We start from the raw sequence: 18,156 nt of genomic DNA, 5'->3' as shown, positions 1-18,156 counted from the left end.
AGCAATTTTTTGGAGGTCATTATGACCCAGAAAAGTGAAATAGAAGAGCAACAGCAAATAACTGCAGCTCATTCTCAGACCCCACAGGAGATTCAGGTATGGTCACAAAAGACGGATGCAAAGCAAAATTATATGGATAATGGGGCTAGAAGGAATAATTTAAAAATAGTGTGCTTACTTGAGAAAATGAAGGAAAATGAATCCCATTGTCTTCATCAGGAAGGAGATTTTTCAGACTCGTTTCTCCATAGATAGCCCTTTAGCTATATTAAATACAGATAGAATAACTGTAAGGAATCTGAGTAATAACTTCCCTAGTCATTTTATCATGATGTTTTTATGCTATAATGACAGACAAGCAGTAAGTTAAAAAGCTGGAGATCTGGGGACGAAGATGAAGACTGCAGACCATGCAATGAGGATTGCCCCTGACTACAGCAACTTTTTTTTCACAGAAGGAAGGCTTTTGTTCCCCTCATTAGGAAAGCCAGGGTGTGTGGTACCCTGATCAAGTGAAATACCTTGCTGTACAACATATCTCCAAGGGAGGTACCACTGATTCCTTTTATAACACTTGTGAGGCCAAAAGTTACTTACAAGTGAGAAGCACAGGGATGCAGCAGTCCTATGCATCAGCAGCCAAATTGCAAAGAGTAAATGCACAAAAAAGGAGAGACAAATATGTTACAGCATCTCCAGGTAAACCATCAGAAGGGAGGAAAGGAAAGGGCCCAGGGACAACAGGAGAGTGGGGCACGAGTCAGAGGAGGTATGCAGAAGCAACAACTATTTTCCAGTGTTATCACTGGCATAACTAACAGATTTTCTCCTTTAGCACATTCAACCCCATCAGAAGATGAAGGAAAAGAAAAAAGATTGGTAAAAAAGACAGAAAGTGTAGAGCTTGGATAATATTCCTATCCTACCTCCAGAGAAATGACTAGTTTTAGGCTGGAAAATCCCTATTAGGGAGGAGAATGCAACTTGTCCATAATCATCTGTTGGCTATATACTGTTTGCACAAATTGTTAATCCATATCTTGCTGTCATTCTGGTTTCAGAATGCAAAATGTATAGGCTCATAGGTTTATATGTAGGTACTAGGCTATCAGCCCAAGGATATAAGTAAGCCTAGCCAACAAGGTTGCCTGGATTTCGCCACCCAAGAAAGTTATTTTCCTGTGCTCCTGTCAAGCAGAGCCACAGAAGTGATCCCTGGGATGTATTTCCTATTTCCCATCCACTCATCAAGATTTTTCTTGAAGAGTGGCAATGAGGAACTCTGCTTCACATAGATGGGTTGTTTGTTCCAGAGTACAGGAAGTCTATTTGACAGGAATCTATCCCTCCAGCATGTTCTGTTTATTGTGGTGACAAGATTTAAGTCCCTAGAGCATGTAACTTGGAGGGACTGGGATTTCTTTAGGTGTAGCATGTCCAACAGCTGTGGGTTTGACATAGCTTTGTTTGTTAGGCAGAGATCACCTCAGAGTAAGCAATATGCTACTGAGTAAAGTTAGAGTTTTTTGAGACGGTCAGCATAGGGCATCTGTTTGAGGCTGGTAATCCTCTTGGTGAGGTACTTCTGCAGCCTTTCTAGCTGTTTCAGGTGTCTTGTGAGGTACATTCCAAAAGGGGTGTTGTACTCTTTAATGGGTCTAATGTGTGATGAGTAGAGGGGGAACAATGACCTCTTTTATCCCGGATGAGAACCCTTTCATGATTAGGTGAGCCACGTAGAAAGATTTCCTGACTAATAATGTGATTATCAAAGGAGAGATTACTGTCCACCTGGGTCCCAAGGTCTCTTATCACACATTCGGCATTAAGTAGACTGCTGCCTATGTGGTAGTTCATGGGTACAGAGTTTTTACCAAAGAGGATGACAATGCACTTTTTGGCATTGAGCTTGAGGCCATGGCTCTGGCACCAGGCATCTGTCTCAGTGAGGCCCTTCTGTAGGATGTCCACATCATTTGGGGACTCGACTATGGCTCCTAGTCTGCAGTCATCTGTGGACTTTGTTAACCAGAGGCCATCTGTGTTAGCCTGTACTTCAGAGAAATTGATACCAAACAGAAGAGGACCCAGGACTGAACCCTGTGGTACTCCACTTGTCACTGGTTTGAAGTCAGATTTGGAGTCTGCAACATTTACAATGTGGGTTCTGTCAGTGAGCCAGTTGGTAACCCATCTTGTGACATAGAGATTTATACCTAATTTAGGTATAGGGGGATGGTTTTGAAAGCCTTGGCAAGGTCAAGATAGGCTGTGTTAACCACCTTACCCTCATCTATATCTTTGGTGACTGCTTCAAAAAAGTCGATCAGGGTTTGGAGGCATGATCTGCCTTTCACAAACAAAAACTGAGTGGGGTCCAGAGTTTGGAGGTTATCAATGTCTTTGCTCATAAGTTACATGATGATAAGTTCCATGGCCTTACAGACCAGGCTTGTCAGGCTAATAGGACGATGGTTCCCAGGGTCCGTGGTGGCTCCCCCTTTGTGGAGTGGGATAACTGTTGCTATCCACCATTCAGTGGGCACAAAGCCTGATGTGAAGCTATGATTGAACATGGTGCTTAGATGGGGAGCCAGTTCATTCTGAAGTTCGTGTAAAACGCAGCCTGGGATGTTGTCCGGTCCCATGGATGCTGTGTTCTTGGCTTTAGAGAGTGCAGTTTTTACCTGCATTGTTGTGATTACAGGGTCTCTGCATTCTTTCAGTATATGTATGGGTCCTTTAGGGGGTGTGAGGGAGTAAAGTTAGCACTGAACCTATCTGCCAGGATGTTGGCAATATCAGTTTGTTCTGTAATTTTCATGCCATTGTGGTGTAACTCAAAGCAGTTCTGGGTGTTGCCATTGAGATTCTTGACATATCTATAGAATGCTTTGTGGGTGTCCTTAGAATTAGTAGCAATTTTGTTTTTGTAGCTAGCTTTGGAGGATTTAATGAGGGATCTCAGCTTCTTATTAAGGCTGACCAGGGAGTTACTCTACTTATGGGATTTTACTCTCTTTTGCAACAGTTTCTTCCTTCTGTTGTAGAGTTTGTTTATTTCAGGGGACCACCAGATTGGCTTCCTTTTTTTTGGAGGATAGCATCTTAGTTCTATTAGGAATAGCACAATCCATTCACTCGTGTAAGTGCTTATAGAGTACATCTGTGCAGGATTCGGCAGTCGTGATTGTATTGTCCTTCTGCATGGGTGTCATGAAGTTCACCACTTCTCTCTTAAGAAGCATGAAGTTGGCAATGGAGAAATTTTTACAGTGGTTTCCTTAATGGGGGGTGGGGGCAGGATGTGGATATCTAGGGTGATTAGCTTATGGTCGGTCACTCATGCTGGTAATGACTAGGTCTAGGATATTGCTTCCCCTGGTGGAGGTGTGGATAAGTTGATTCAGGGCACTGGAATTTATGAATTCCAGAAAGAGTTGAGCAAAGGAGTTGGTACATGAGTAATTTTCCAAGTTAATGGTGGTGGAGTTGAAATCTCCCATTATTAGGGTGTTTGGTTCAACCCTAATATTTCCAGTATATCAAGAAAAGAGGAGTGGGAATGCTGGGGCATGGTGGGGGATTTGTACCGAGCTATAATTTGGATTGCAGTTTTGCCCAGGATTAATTGCACTTGAATAATCTCAGATGCATTATGCTTAGCAATTAGCCTGGAGGTGTGGATATCCTTAATGAATATGGACACACCTCTGCCTTTAGTGTTCCGGTCCAGGTTAGATGGCCAAAAAGTGTGGTATGAGTTATAGCCTGGTAATGCAGGGGTGCTCTCTGGTGCCTTGAACCAGGTTCCAGTCACTGCACAGATATCAATGTTCTCCATTTTAAGGAGTGTCTCGAGTAAAGTTTTAGCACAGAAAGCCATCATGAATGAGTTAAAATAAAACCGGAAAAGGAAATTAAAATCTAAACAAAGGATCTCCCAGCATTTTTAAAAGGCAGGAAAGAGTGGGCAGTCTATAGCAGTGCAAGCTGTACAGATCACTTTAGCTCATAAAACTTTAAGATAAGTAAAGAATAAAAATATAAAGGATGGAGAAGACAGAAGGGTGATTTGCAAGGTAAAAATGGAGCATGGTAGATTGCTGATAGGTAATTTTTAAGGCCCAAATGCAGATAATCCCATTCAATTATATAAGTTTTGGAAAATAATTAAATTACTTGCCCAGGACAATATTTCCATACTAACTGAAGGTGATAGGATTCCAACAGGCAGAAAAAGACTACCAAAATAAAGTCAAGTGGTGAATGAATGGATACAGGAATTAAATCTTATAGATGTGTGGTGGACACTGTACCTTGAGGAAAATTCTTTTTCTTATATGGCTAGTAATGTAGGCACTGCTAGCAGAATCACTTTTGGGCCTTTATCCACAGATCTCATGCCACAGATGGATACAATACACACAATCACTGCTCTGCCAGATCATTGCATTGTCTAACTCACCTTTGATAGTTGCAAAATATCCAAGAGGGGATGGGGATGAAATATTGGAGGGAGTTTGGGCAGAGGATAAGAGAATATTAGCAAAATTATCCAGTTAGTATTGTTTCTTTACCTAAATATGAAGATTTTTTTTAAGTTTTAAGTCAAGGAATGTGCAAGGAATATACAAAAGAAAGAGTTGAAGTGAAAGCAAAATGTCTCAAAACAAAGCAGAGTGAATTAATTCAGTTAGATAAAAGATATACAATACAATAACACGAGAATAAAATTTAATTACATTAGAGTAAGGAAATAAAAGCCAAGATTAAGAAGAAACTATTTTTGGAAATACATAAAAAATGGGATAGATACTCACAGTTTTATTGGGCACAAGGGATTTGTTCAGCAAAAATTTTAAGTGCTAGATTAAATGAAAGGATTGTAATGATAATTCAGGGGATGAGATCTGAAAAGGGTGTGTGACTACTAAACCAGACGAGATTAATCAAATTCATACTTTGCAAGCGAAGAGCAGTGAAGTCAATTGAGAGATTAAGAAATATTACTGAGACATTTCTATTCAAGTTAAAGTTAATGAAATTGAGTCAGGAAGAGAGGGAACAGTTAGATCAAGAGATAATAGAGGAAATAAAAGGACTCGATGGGGGTAGAGTACAAGGCCCAGTGGGGCCATGCAAAACTCATTACGGCCTACCAAAAGGAACTGACAAATGCCTCCACTTATTTTAGCAGGATATGGAGAAACTAGATGGGTTCACAAAATAAATGTTTATGGCTACTATAATATTCCTACACAAAGAAGAAAGATAGAGATTAGATTCACACAGCTGCAGGAGTATATTACTGCTAAACCTGGAAGTAAAAAAAAAATTGCTAAGATTCTGGAAAATGGATTAGAAATGGTTATACCTAGGATATCATCTAACATGCACAAATGGTTTAACAGGGGAAGGGGTGCAGATCCTGATCTAATGAGCCTGTGCTTTAACATTCACAATTGTGCCAGGACAAAGGAAATTCCTATGGCATCATTGTATATAGATGTCCAGAACACTGTTAGTTCAATAAGCTGGACATTACATTTCTATGAGGACTCTCTAATGAAATGCAAGCTCCCATACATTTCAACTAGTGCTTACCCATTCTCTAAGGGTGTCGCCTCAGTACCGTTACACCTTGGGAAGAGGTACATTTATTTATTTAACATTTGTTTACTAGGAAAGTCCAACTGGGACAGAGCCCATTTTCAGCAGAGGCCTGGGGAGAAACACTCCAGACACATGTCTTTGGAATGTGGGAGGAAACTGGAACAAACCCACTCGAACACAGGGAGGACATGCAGATTCCACCCCAACTGAGAATCACATCAGAGAACCCCTTGCTATGAGGCAACAAAGCTAACTGCTGCACCTCTGCACCATGGCAGATATGTCCTCTCTCAGTTTTGCTCTTTACACTTTCCATGGAACCTTTGATGCAGTATCTACAACAACACTTGCCTCATACAGGCAAAAGTGTTCCAGACATTGGAATATTTACCTCAATGTGGTTTGCAGATGATGCATTTATATGGTTCGACAATGCACATAAGGTAATCACTGAGGTATTGGAGGTCTTAAGTATGAAAAAAAATCGGGAACTTAATGTTCACAACACAGTTTTGCTCCCTTTTAACACTGTGGAGAATAAGGAATAGTAGGAGCGACAACATTGTCCATTTAAGTTAGTGGATGTAGTAAAGTACTTGGTTATTTATTTTGTGCATAATATAGAGTTAATAATTGATCAGCATACCAAACCACTTGTGAAAGTCATTGAAGAGAAAAACAAGTGGTGGAAAACCCTAAATTTGCCTTTTGTGAATAAGGTCAGAATAATGAAAATGTGTCTGTGACCCACATTATATTTTCTTGGTAACAGATCTGCCACAAATTGCACGTACTAAAATACCCATCCAAAAAAGAAAAGGGGGGTAGGTGTCCCTGATTTAACTGTGTGTTCAACAGTAGCAGTCGTGTTGCAGCACTGTAGAAGCAGGGATGAAAAAAAGCCTATATTTTAAACTTTAGAAAATTTGAATAGATATAATATAGGAAATAACCCCCATACAGTAGAAGACACTAAAGTATAGGATGCAAGGGATAGAAACTTGGTTTGAGAAGCACTGGATTCAGAAAGTTTGGGTATTAGGACTTGAAATATAGGGAAGTGATTACAGAGTTCAAGTGAGTGTAGAGTGGAAAATAAAATGATTTATTGGAAGGAATGGGCAAATATGGTGGTTTGTCTTATAAAGGGTTTGGTGAAGGAAAAAAAAAACTGGAGACTTCTTATACAGCCATGAACTGTCCCAAAAAATTAAGGTTAGAGTGCCATGATGGTAGTATTTTCAGTTATGAACTGCTACTGAAAAATGTTGTAATAGAAAGGAGGAAAACTGTCAGGCAAGATATCAACAATTACTTTAGTTTGCTGACTCAAAACTCCTCAATAAGGATATTTTATTTTCTCATTATGGACAAGAAGGGAGATCAGTTGTACCAATTAAAGAAAGCATGGGAGACAAAGTTAGGGAATGGAAATGAAAATCAGAATTAGTAGGGAGTACTTTGCAGGACTATTGATATTCATGAACCTGATATTGGTGTATTTATATAGTTTAAAATGGTGTATAGATGACATCAAACCCTGATTAATTTGAAAGAAAAGGTGATATTTGATTAACTTTAGAAATGTGGGGAAACTAGAGCAGGGCATCACCATATTAATTAGAACTGCAAAGAAATACAGGAACTTTAGAGGGAGGTAAATGAAGCAGTTAGAATGGCTAAACGTGTATATTTACCGGTGGATATTTCTTCTGTTTATTTGGTATTCAGAAGAGTTCAGGGAAAACAGAATATGTGGTTCATACCTGGACCTTACATATCACAGATGTCTACTATCAGTCATATTTAAACACTGGAAATCCTCACTTAAAAATGGAAGAAAGTACTGTTATTGCATTTGAATAAAATTCGTATGTCTTTTTAAAGAAGGGAACAAAGTCAATTTGAGGAATTCAATTGCAGTTTTATAAAATGGTTATGTGTATTAAGTTAAAGAGTTTGTATAACAAAATTACAAGGATTGGGAGGGGGGGTATTCATTATCTCTTCCATGTTTAAAGAATGTTCAAGTCCACACAAATCTACAAGACAAAGAGGAAAACAATGAACAGGTCTCAATGGAAGGCAGTAAAAAGTGCAGGCAGTCCTCTCAAAACTTTAATAATTCCAAAAACAAATCACAGAATAAACACAATAAAAGATAAGCGCTTTCATCCTGGAACCCCGAAGACTTCATCAGATTTGTCATCCCTCAGCAGTCTTTCTCTAGCTATCAGGAGGGAATGTACCTCATTTTTGTAAAGTGTAGCAGCCTGTCCAACACACTGCTGATGAAGGTCCCCATCTCCCAGCAGTGGGCACAACTATAATGGACACCTCCCATGCAGCAGAGGATGTCTGCAGAACAAGGGCTTCCATGGGGCTTTTTCTGAGAGGCTGTTCCAGCACCTCTGAAGGACAGCTGTACTCAGGAGGCAGTCAGGGATTCCTTGGCTCTCTACCCAAAAGCTTAGGAGGCCATAACCTCAGAAGCATGGGTGTTGAGAGTTGCATACAGAAGTTATACAATTTCCTTTTTGTTTACCCCAAAGGACTCCCTGCAGTTGAAATTCAGAAGCTGTTGCTCAAGCCAGTCATCTAAGAGGTCTCACCAGACTAGCAAGGATTCAGGGTCTATTCCCAATTTCTTTTGGTACCAAAGAAGAACAGAGTTCAGACCAATTCTGGATCTCAGCATCTGAACCATTTCACCAAACAGATTAAATTGCAAATGATCACAGTGCAGACCATTCTACCTCTCTTGAGGAAGGATAACTGGATGTGCTCAAAAGAACTCAAGGATGCCTGCCATAACAAAAAGATAGTGAAACACTCCAGCCAATTTCTGGTCTTTTAACTCGGTGCCATTCATTACCAGTTTCAGGCTTTGCCACTTGTCTCACTACAACTCCCCAGGGATTTTCTGGTTAGAGGCTTATAGTGCCTGCATATTCTAACTGTTTCTTACTGAAATTGGTACACCTTGTTTGCTGTAACATAGACTAGATCCAGGCCTGCTGAATCTAGCTTTATTTGTATGCTTGTTGTTTGTTTATTTCCCTGAAACGCTAATTCCACCTAAAACGTGGCTTTTTTAGCTTTCTGTGATCCCTAGTGATATCTGCATTGCTTACTGTACTTATTTGCTTGTTTCACCTGAAGAAAGTTACTGTTTGTCATGTTTGCATTAAAGTTATCTGTAACACATTGCATTTAAGTTACCTGGCACTTGCTCACTAAAACAATTATATAAGTCAGCTCTAAAAATAAAAGCACTACACCCTCACAAACTCCCTTGAGTACCTGTGTTCCCTGGCCCCCCTTTTTTCAATTATAAAGGAATTATGTCCAAAGGTCAGTTGTCAATCTCCTCTCCGGTCCAGCTGGTGAATCTGGGAATCTTGAGGCAATGTTACCAACTGCCTCATGTACACAGACAACCCTCTCCTCCTCCCAACAAATTTCAACACAAGTGAGAGATGCAACCATATAGCCAAACTGAGGCTGGAGGAGAAGGAAACCACACTCACTACAATTCCATTCTCACATAGTCCTACCACGACAACAAACCAAACACATAAACACAAAAACATACTTGAGGCTCTAAATAAAAATCTGCCTAAGCAGCAGAGACCTCCAAAGCAGACACCCAAGCAACCACTACCTCAAAAAAAAAACGTGCAACACATAGCTCTCACAAAGCCAGTGTGCCGAACAGTCACAGCTCTTAAAAAACAACACACCTGATACACTTGTAATAGGTGACTCTATCGTCAGGCACACTGACGCCCCCGCCCACCAGGCTGAACAAGGAGAAGGTCACGATCCGCCACATAACACAAGCACTCAGGTCACTCCAAGCAAAGTACACAAATGACTCAGTTATTGTCCATGCTGGTGCGAATGACCTGAGACGCACTCTCCTGGACTACATGAAAAGAGACATAGAGGAGCTCTCTGAGCATGTAGCCCAGGCCGGTATGACTCTGACCTTGAGTAGCATCTTATCCTCACCAAGAATGATGCCACAATATGAAGACAAGATGATCAATTTCAACAATTGGCTTAAGTGTTAGATGGCTTGCACCTGTCAGATATTGATAAAGGCTCCCCATAGTGCCTTTTAGGCAAGGCTCAAAAGAGAAGCCGACCTCCATAGGTATCACAAGGGATAAGAAACTAAGAGTAATGCTACTCAATGCCAGAAGTCTAAACCTCAAGATGCAACTCTCCTTAGCATGGAGAACATTGATATCTGTGCAGTAACAGAAACCTGGTTCAAGGCTCCCGAGAGCACCCCAGCACTACCAGGTTATACGTCATACCATGCTTTTTGGCCCCAAAACTTGGACTGAACCACAAAAGGAGGGAGTATCAATATTCACCTCCAGGTTGGTGGCAAGCATCAGAGACTATCCATGTGCAACTAACTGTGGGTAAAACTGCCTTCCAGTTTATAGCCTGCTACAGACCACCCTCCCAAACACAAGAACCCCACTTGGCCTTCCTGAGAATACTGGAAAATATGAAGGTCTCTCCAAACACCATTATATTGTGCGACTTCAACTACCCAAACATAGACTGGGAGCATTACTCTAGCTCCAACACCCTAGCCCAAAGGTTCCTAGAATTTATAAACTCAAATGCTATGGAACAACTTGTTACCACTCCCACAAGAGGGGAAAACATACTGGACCTGATCATCACCAACATGGGGACACTATGCTCCAGACCAGAAGTGTATCCCTCACTGGTAAGATCAGACCATAAACTAATCTCACTGGATATTCACATAAACCACAGTGAAAAACTTCTAAAGCAAATTAAACCGAGGCAAAATCCTTCTTCTATGAACACCTTCAGGAATGCATGGATCATGCAATCCCAAATAAAACCAAGACCCAATCCTCCAAAGGCAGATGTCCTGTCTGGTGGACCCCAGCCATAAACAAACTATGCAATAGAAGGAGGAAGCTACTACATGATAGAGCAAAATCCCAAAAAGGGAAGGCATCTCTGATCAGTATTAGCAAGAAACTACGGGCACTCATAAAATCGTCTAAGGCCAGCTTCGAGAGAAAAATTGCACAGGACACTAAGGATAATCACAAGGCTTTCTTTAGTTATGTTAGGAACCTGGGTGGGAATTCCCAGATATGCTCAGAATTAGTCCAAAATGACAAAAAATACACCGAGCCCACAGACATTGCCAACATCCTAGCTGACAGGTTCAGTGCAAACTTCTCCCCCCTCTCCCCACCAAAAGGGCAAATATCTATCCCAACAGAGTGCTGCCCCTGACATCTCAGATGCTCAGGTAAGAGACGCCTCTCCAAAGCAAAAACACAGCATCAATGGGACCAGATGGTGTCCCGGCCAAGGCCCACATGAACTCCAAGAAGAGCTAAACCCAAACATAAAACTACTGTTCAATCTTAGCCTTACTACAGGATATGTACCCAAAGAGGCAACAGTGGTCCCTCTCCACAAAGGTGGTGCCTCAACGGATCCTGGAAACTATCGAGCCTGACTACCTTGGTCTGCAAAGCTATGGAAAGAATCATCATGGACCTCATAAATAAAGATATTGGGGACCTACAGACACTGGATCCTACCCAGTTTGGCTTTGTTAAGGGCAGATCCTGCCTCTTAAACCTGGTTGATTTCTTTGAAACAGTCACCAAGGCCATTGACGAGGGGAAGGTGGTCCACACAGCCTATCTGGACCTCCACCAGCTTAAATATAAACCCCTATGTCACTAGATGGGTTGCAAACTGGCTCAAGGACAGAACCCACATGGTTAGAATTGCTGGAGCCATGTCAGACTCCAAACCAGTTACAAGTGGAGTCCCACAAGGCTCAGTCCTGGGACCTCTTGTTCGGTATATATTTCTCGGCGTACACAGGCCGACGGAAGGACTGTGGCTGACCAAGTTCGCAGATGACTGTCATAATCAATTTTTCAGCCGACACAAGCATCCTCCAACAGGGCCTCATAGAAACAGACAACTGGTGCCAGAGCCATGGCCTCAAGCTAAATGCCAAAAGTGTATAGTCATCCCTTTGGCAAAAACAGTGCTCACAAATTACCACATAGGTGGTAATCCATTAAGTACAGAAGAAGTCATTAGGGACCTGGGGACCCAAGTTGATAGCAATCTCTCATTTGACAACCACGTGACCAAAGTGGTTAGAAAACATTTTATATAGCCCACCTAATCATGAAGGGATTCACATCTAGATCAGGGAGGTCATCGCACTCTTTACTCATCCCTCATCAGGCCCATAATTGAGTACAATGCCCCTTTGGGATGTACCTTACCAGACGCCTGCAGCAACTGGAAAGACCCCAAAAGTACCTCACCAAGAGGATCAAAGGGCTCAAACAGATGCCATATGCTGCCCAGTTAAAGAAACTCCAGCTCTACTCAGTGGCATACCACCTGCTCAGAGGCGATCTGTGCCTGACAAAGCCATGTCCAACCCGGAATTAATGGACATGCTGCACCTCAGAAAATCCAAATCCCATCGAGCTACGCTTGAGAGACTTGAACCTCAGCACTGAAATAAATAGGACATGCTGGAGGGACAGATTCATAACCCAGAGGCTCCCTTCACTCTGGAATAAAATCCCAGTCCAGGTTAGGCAGAGTCCCACATTGACTCTCTTCAAGAGGAATCTTGATGAGTGGATGGGAGATCGTAGGTTTACCCTGGCTATCACTTCTGTGTCACTGTTAGACAGAGGCACAGTATACTAACCTCAAAAAAAGGCATAGCAAAATTAATTTAAAATGGGTGGCAAAAGCCAAACACACTCTGGCTAGGCTTATAAATGCCCTAGGGCAGATAGCCTAGTATGAACCTATGAACCTATGAACCTATGGCACTTGTGGCAGCTTGGCTCAGGCTTTAGGTTTTCTAAGTCTTCCCTTGTTGGGACATTAGGCTTCTCACCACCTCCATGAAGGCATTCCTAATTAAAATTTGAGACTCTTTACTCTAGATGTGTCTGTCTTTAGGCATAGCAGTGAATTACAAAAAGTCAGTTGCCATTTGGCTACAGTCACTCAAATAGCCACAATACATTTTTAAAGACCGAATTCCCTTTGCCTACAGACTTCTAACATTCTTTGGGTTCACAAACCCTCTGAAACTTCAGTACTCTGTCTCCTTGGCTGTATAGAAACTTCTAATTGTGTTGTTTCTCTACAAGATTTCACAGAGAGTTTTACAATTGACTTTAGCAGTTTAATATTTTATCTAACACATAATTTGTACTTCCAAGTGGCACTGACAAGCATATGCCACCACCAGATTTAATGGTAGCTGCAGTCTCTGTTGGTAGCAACAGGATGACCTCTTCCCAGTTCCCAGGCCATGGTCACAATGGATGCTTCCCTTCTGAGATGGAAATGGCATTTTGAGGGGAAGACTATACAAAGGATCTGTTTAAGGTTTTAGGACAAAATTCAAATCAATATCTAGGAGATGAGAGTGGCTCTACTAGTTTTGCAAGCCTTTCAGAACCTTCTCCCCAATGGGTTTGATTTTCATCCAAACAGAATACATGCCAGTGGTCTGGTATATGATCAGACAAGGTGGAACCCTGTCTTCTCCATTGTGTTGAGAGGCCATTAGGGTTTGGCAATGGAATGTTGTCCTTTCAGTGGTTTCTGACAGTAATGCACATCCTGGAGAAATCAAACATTCTGGCAGACAGTTTGAGCAAGAATATCCTTCTGCCTCACAAATGTTCCCAGAATCAGAAAGTAGCAGCCCAGATCTTCAGCCACTAGGGCACTTCCTGAAGTGATCTTTTTGCTTCTCCATCCAATACAAAATACAGAAGTTCATTCCTGAAGAACAGTCACCAGTTGATGGTTTTTTGTATGCTTTGCTCCCAGGTCCCCTTTACACCTATCCTTGATGCCCTTGACAATCAAGTTTCTTCAGAAGGCAGCCCGTTGCAGAGTGACTGCAGTCCTCATTGCCCTGTTCTGTTCCCAGCAGGTCTGGTTCCCCTGTATTTGCCCTCATATGCTTCACCCACCTTAGGTGCTGGATCTGGGTCCAGATCTAATTTCTCATCTTACCCTTCCAAACCTTCACTCCGTCAGACTAACTGCATATTTTTTCCAATGCCACTGATAGACAGGAATCTCAAACTGTCTAAGAGAGTTATTCATATGCTTTCATTCAGCCACAAAACCTTCCACTAAGAAGGTTTATGCTAGTAAATGAAAGTGTTTTTTCTACCTGGGGCTCTTTCAAGGACCTAGATCGTTTTATAGCACCTATGGATGCCATTCTGGACATCCTTTACTGGTCTTTTCCATTCTGACGTTAGTTATTCCACTATAAAGGTAAAACTGTTAGCCATTTCTAACTTTCAGATCAACAGATATAATATTCCTCTGGTAGCTCTCAACCTCAGAAAATCCTACCAGTCTTGTCACGTAGTAATATCCACAAGATGTACTCCTGGAAGACATGTGGCAAGATGCCCATCTCTGATAGGAGAACCTCCCCATTCTTATTCACTTCTTATGAGCGATTACTGCCTCTAAATGTTAATATATACATATGGTAAGTGACTGGCCAGTGATATCTGCCATAACCATAGCACAGTCTTCTTCTGTCCACCAACCAAAGTAAACACAGATTGTACATCATCTGGTGCACTCACAGGGTATCTTTATGGGTTGATGGTGTGGAACAGCTGTTTGTAACTCTGTCATATGACAATGTCTGGTATGCATCAATGAAACTTGCTATGGCAGCATGTTTGGATGACACTGCAGCTATACATGTGAAGTGTGTAGTATACAAAGCCATCTCCAGCACTCATGGTGATGGTTACAACTGTCTGCACCTGTGCCTTCTCCACCCCGATGGAATTCTGCAGCATGTGCTACATGTTTCTGTTCACATTAAGAAAAAAAAAAAAAAGATTCAAGCAAACAACAGGAATAGTAACAACATGGCCATTGCCTAGTGTTGTGCATACCCCTAACCTCTGTATGCAGTCTGCAAAACAGGATGATGAAACCAACTGCAAGTCATTCTTGAATATGTAATGTGCACCTCATGGGGTTGTCCCCAGGTAAATTGAAACACACTAATGCCATTAAGACATCCTCTGCCCCAACAGTGCATTTTTCACAGGCAGTATTTCTGTGTCTACATAGTAGTTTTTGGAGCCCCACCCTTTTAGACCAGACTGACATCCTAAGGAAGTTGGTTCTCCCCCCGCATATGGCTGAAGCCCCCTGATCAGTCAAAGTTACATAATTCTGTAAACAGTAAACCTCTCAAAATGGATTGAAAAGCTCAATAACAAAGCATGTGGTGGCTGCACGCCCCCTCAGCAATCAGATGGAGGACAGCCCCACTACAACAACAGCAACATATCAGTAATGTTACACAAATATTTTCTCTACATACCATTGTCTCCTGTTCACATGCTACAGTAGCTGTATCTCTATGGGTCCTCTATGAAGAGTATTCTGCAGTATCAAATTTTCTTCATCAGCATCACATTCCCATAGTACAATGAGCATTACAGTGGCAATGGTTATATTTAATGTGCAGTTTTGTGGCATGCAGCAATTATATGTAACTGTTTCTAAACTGCATGTTTTACACAATACATTCCAGACAAGGGCTGCACAATGAAACTCATGCCTGGATGCTTACACACATGAAAGACAGTAAATGCATTCAAAATGCAGCCACAAAAGAAGAAGAAGAAGCACAATCACATGAAAAGTAATAGAAGATGCAAAATAATTAATTAAAGCCTATTAGATGTGTAGATTTATGAGCAAATTCACATAGAGAAGCATCAGAAATATGAACAAAAAGAGAAAGACAGAAATGGACTAGAGTAAAATGTTTTTGTCTGAAAATGGTTAAGTGTTGATCAGTGCACATCTCATAAACAAACAAACAAGCAAACATAATCTGGAAGTTTGTGCGGAGAATTATAGAGCTGTTAATGAGTGGTCCAGAGTTTGATTCCCTCAGTCTCCATTGTTTCATTGTGCGACTCTGAGCATGTCACTTAACCAGTCAGTGCTACTGAAGTGAGTCTGAAAAAAGGTCCATGGAGATCAGTGATCTACTCAGGTGAGCAGACACAAATACAATATATGTATCTAACTAACTCAAAGTGATGAGGGAAAAGCTCTGTCAATTTGCCTACATAAACTTTTGTCTTGTCAAGTTATCTGTAGAAGTTAGAAATACAGCATTAGCTATATCAAGATGGGTGTATAGTTGGACTGAACATGTGCATAAGTTAACAGCTTTTTTGTAAATCCCATAAAAAGCAAAAATAAACATTTAAATGAGTGTACATATATATATATATATATATATATATATATATATATATATATATATATATATATATATGTGTGTGTGTGTGTGTGTGTGTGTGTGTGCATGCAAATATATGCATGTTATAATTTAGTGCTTGTTAGAATTCCTGTATAGCCAGTGATAAGTGGGGGTAGTTTCACTTCATTGATATTCAGTTTCTGCCTTATATAAGTGGTACATTTTGGATTATTTTCTGCTTAAACTCTGAGCTTTGGCCGGCTAAGATCTACAATCAACTGGACATATAAGTGAATTTAAGTAAATCTTTATCTGCACTTTTTTTTAAATAATACAGCATTTAAATTGATTTATTTGTGTTGCATTGACTACTATCTAGCTGGAAGTTGTGGCTCTACTTTTTCAGTTAGTTCCCCACCCACCATCCCTGCTTTTGTTTTGGTGTTAATCTTGGCTTTGAAACTGACAGCCCCTCTTGTAAATTTGTATTTGGATACTCCTCCTGGGCCCATCTCATTTGCTCACTCAAAAAAAAAAAAAAAATTGCACTTTATTCATCTGCTTTTACTGTATTTGTGTTTCTTCCTACTTTATTACTTTATTTTGCTTTTGCGTCATCTTAAAAGTACTCAATTGTATTTATTACTGCTTGGTGTAACTATCATTCTAAGCATTTTGGTTTAAGAACTTGGCCTTCTGACCAGTTGCTTTACATTAAGAAGGTTTGTGGTCTGCACTGTTGTGGCAGGACAGGTAGCTTACATCTTTCTAAGTTGGGAACTGCTGATTGAAGGCTCAGTGTCTGTTATTCTAAAAGTGTATTAGTTCTGGTTTAAGCACTTGGGCTTCAAGCCAGTTATTTTACATTAAGAAGGTTTGTGGTCTGCACTCTTGTGGGAGGAGACGCTGGACTCTGCCCTTCTGAGCTGGGAATTTCTGGTTAGAGGCTTATAGTGCCTGCATATTTGAACTGTTTCTTACTGAAATTGGTGTGCCTTGTTTGCTGTCACATAAACTAGATTCAGGCCTGCTGAATCTAGCTTTGTTTGTATAACTTGAGCACTAATCCAGGCCTTCTTTTTTGGAGAAGGTTCCCCTGCACCCCAGTGGCAGGAGTGTGCAGTTAGAACTTGTCTGATTGAAGACTACAGGAACAGGTCTCAGTTTTGAGATTTTTTTACTGGTTAATTGGGTAATTTGTTTCAAAGCCTTTTCTGATTGCTTGTAGTCATCTAAAGCTGTTTTGAATGTATTTTTTACTGTTTGTAGTCATTTAAAACTGTTATAAGTGTATTTTTTACTGTTTTTGCCTTATCTTTTCAAAACAATTTTTTCCTTGTTTCCCACCTTTCTAAGCTAGTATAGTCCATTTTTCAGGCTAGTGCTAAATTCAGGGCTATGTTACAAGTTTCTGAGTTGCCCATACCTTACTTGGACAGAAGTATGTTTCTCTGTTCACCTCTGAGAGAGGGAGCTTTGAGCAGCCATCTGTCCCTGGAGGAGTGGTTCCAGCCAAGAAGTTAGTAGTTTATAGGCCATTTTGGGTAATTTCTATATCTTTCATTTCCCTGCTGTAAAAACTGCACGTCCGGGCAGCACCGGTTAGCTAGGGTTAAATTATTCCTGGCTCCACCAAGTCTCCTCTTCAGTTTTTCCCTTGAAAGTAGTCTAACTCTCAACCTAAGCACTTAAAAAGCATCCTACAGTCCAGCACTTGCTCAGACCTAACAGCAAGCATTATAAATACCCCGACACTTGGTTGCCCAGCAGGGCAAGACTCATTATTCACCCCTCACCAACCAAATGACTAAGCAGCTCACCCTACTATTCAGACATGACCAAAGGGCAATTTCAGGTATACTCTCCAGTCCAGCTGGTGAACCTGTGTATCCTGCGGCAATGTTACAACTGCCTCATGTACACAGACAACCCTCTCCTCCTACCACAAAACATTAACATATGCGAGAGATGCAATTATATAGCTAAACTGGAGGCTAAGCTCTCTCCACCCAAGACTGGAACAGGCAGTCATGAGGAGAAGGTCAACACTTGCTCCACACCTTCAGCCTCACATAGACATACTAAACCAACACTGGCAAAAAATACACATAAATACATAAAATCATACTCGGAGGCTCTAAATAAAAACCTGCAAAAGCATCACAGACCTCCAAAACAGACACCCAAAAAACCTG

Source organism: Protopterus annectens, chromosome 3.part0 (genome assembly GCF_019279795.1).
Source record: "Protopterus annectens isolate FY-2018-M chromosome 3.part0, PAN1.0, whole genome shotgun sequence".
Lineage (NCBI taxonomy): Eukaryota > Metazoa > Chordata > Ceratodontiformes > Protopteridae > Protopterus > Protopterus annectens.
This window is presented reverse-complemented; position numbering follows the sequence as displayed.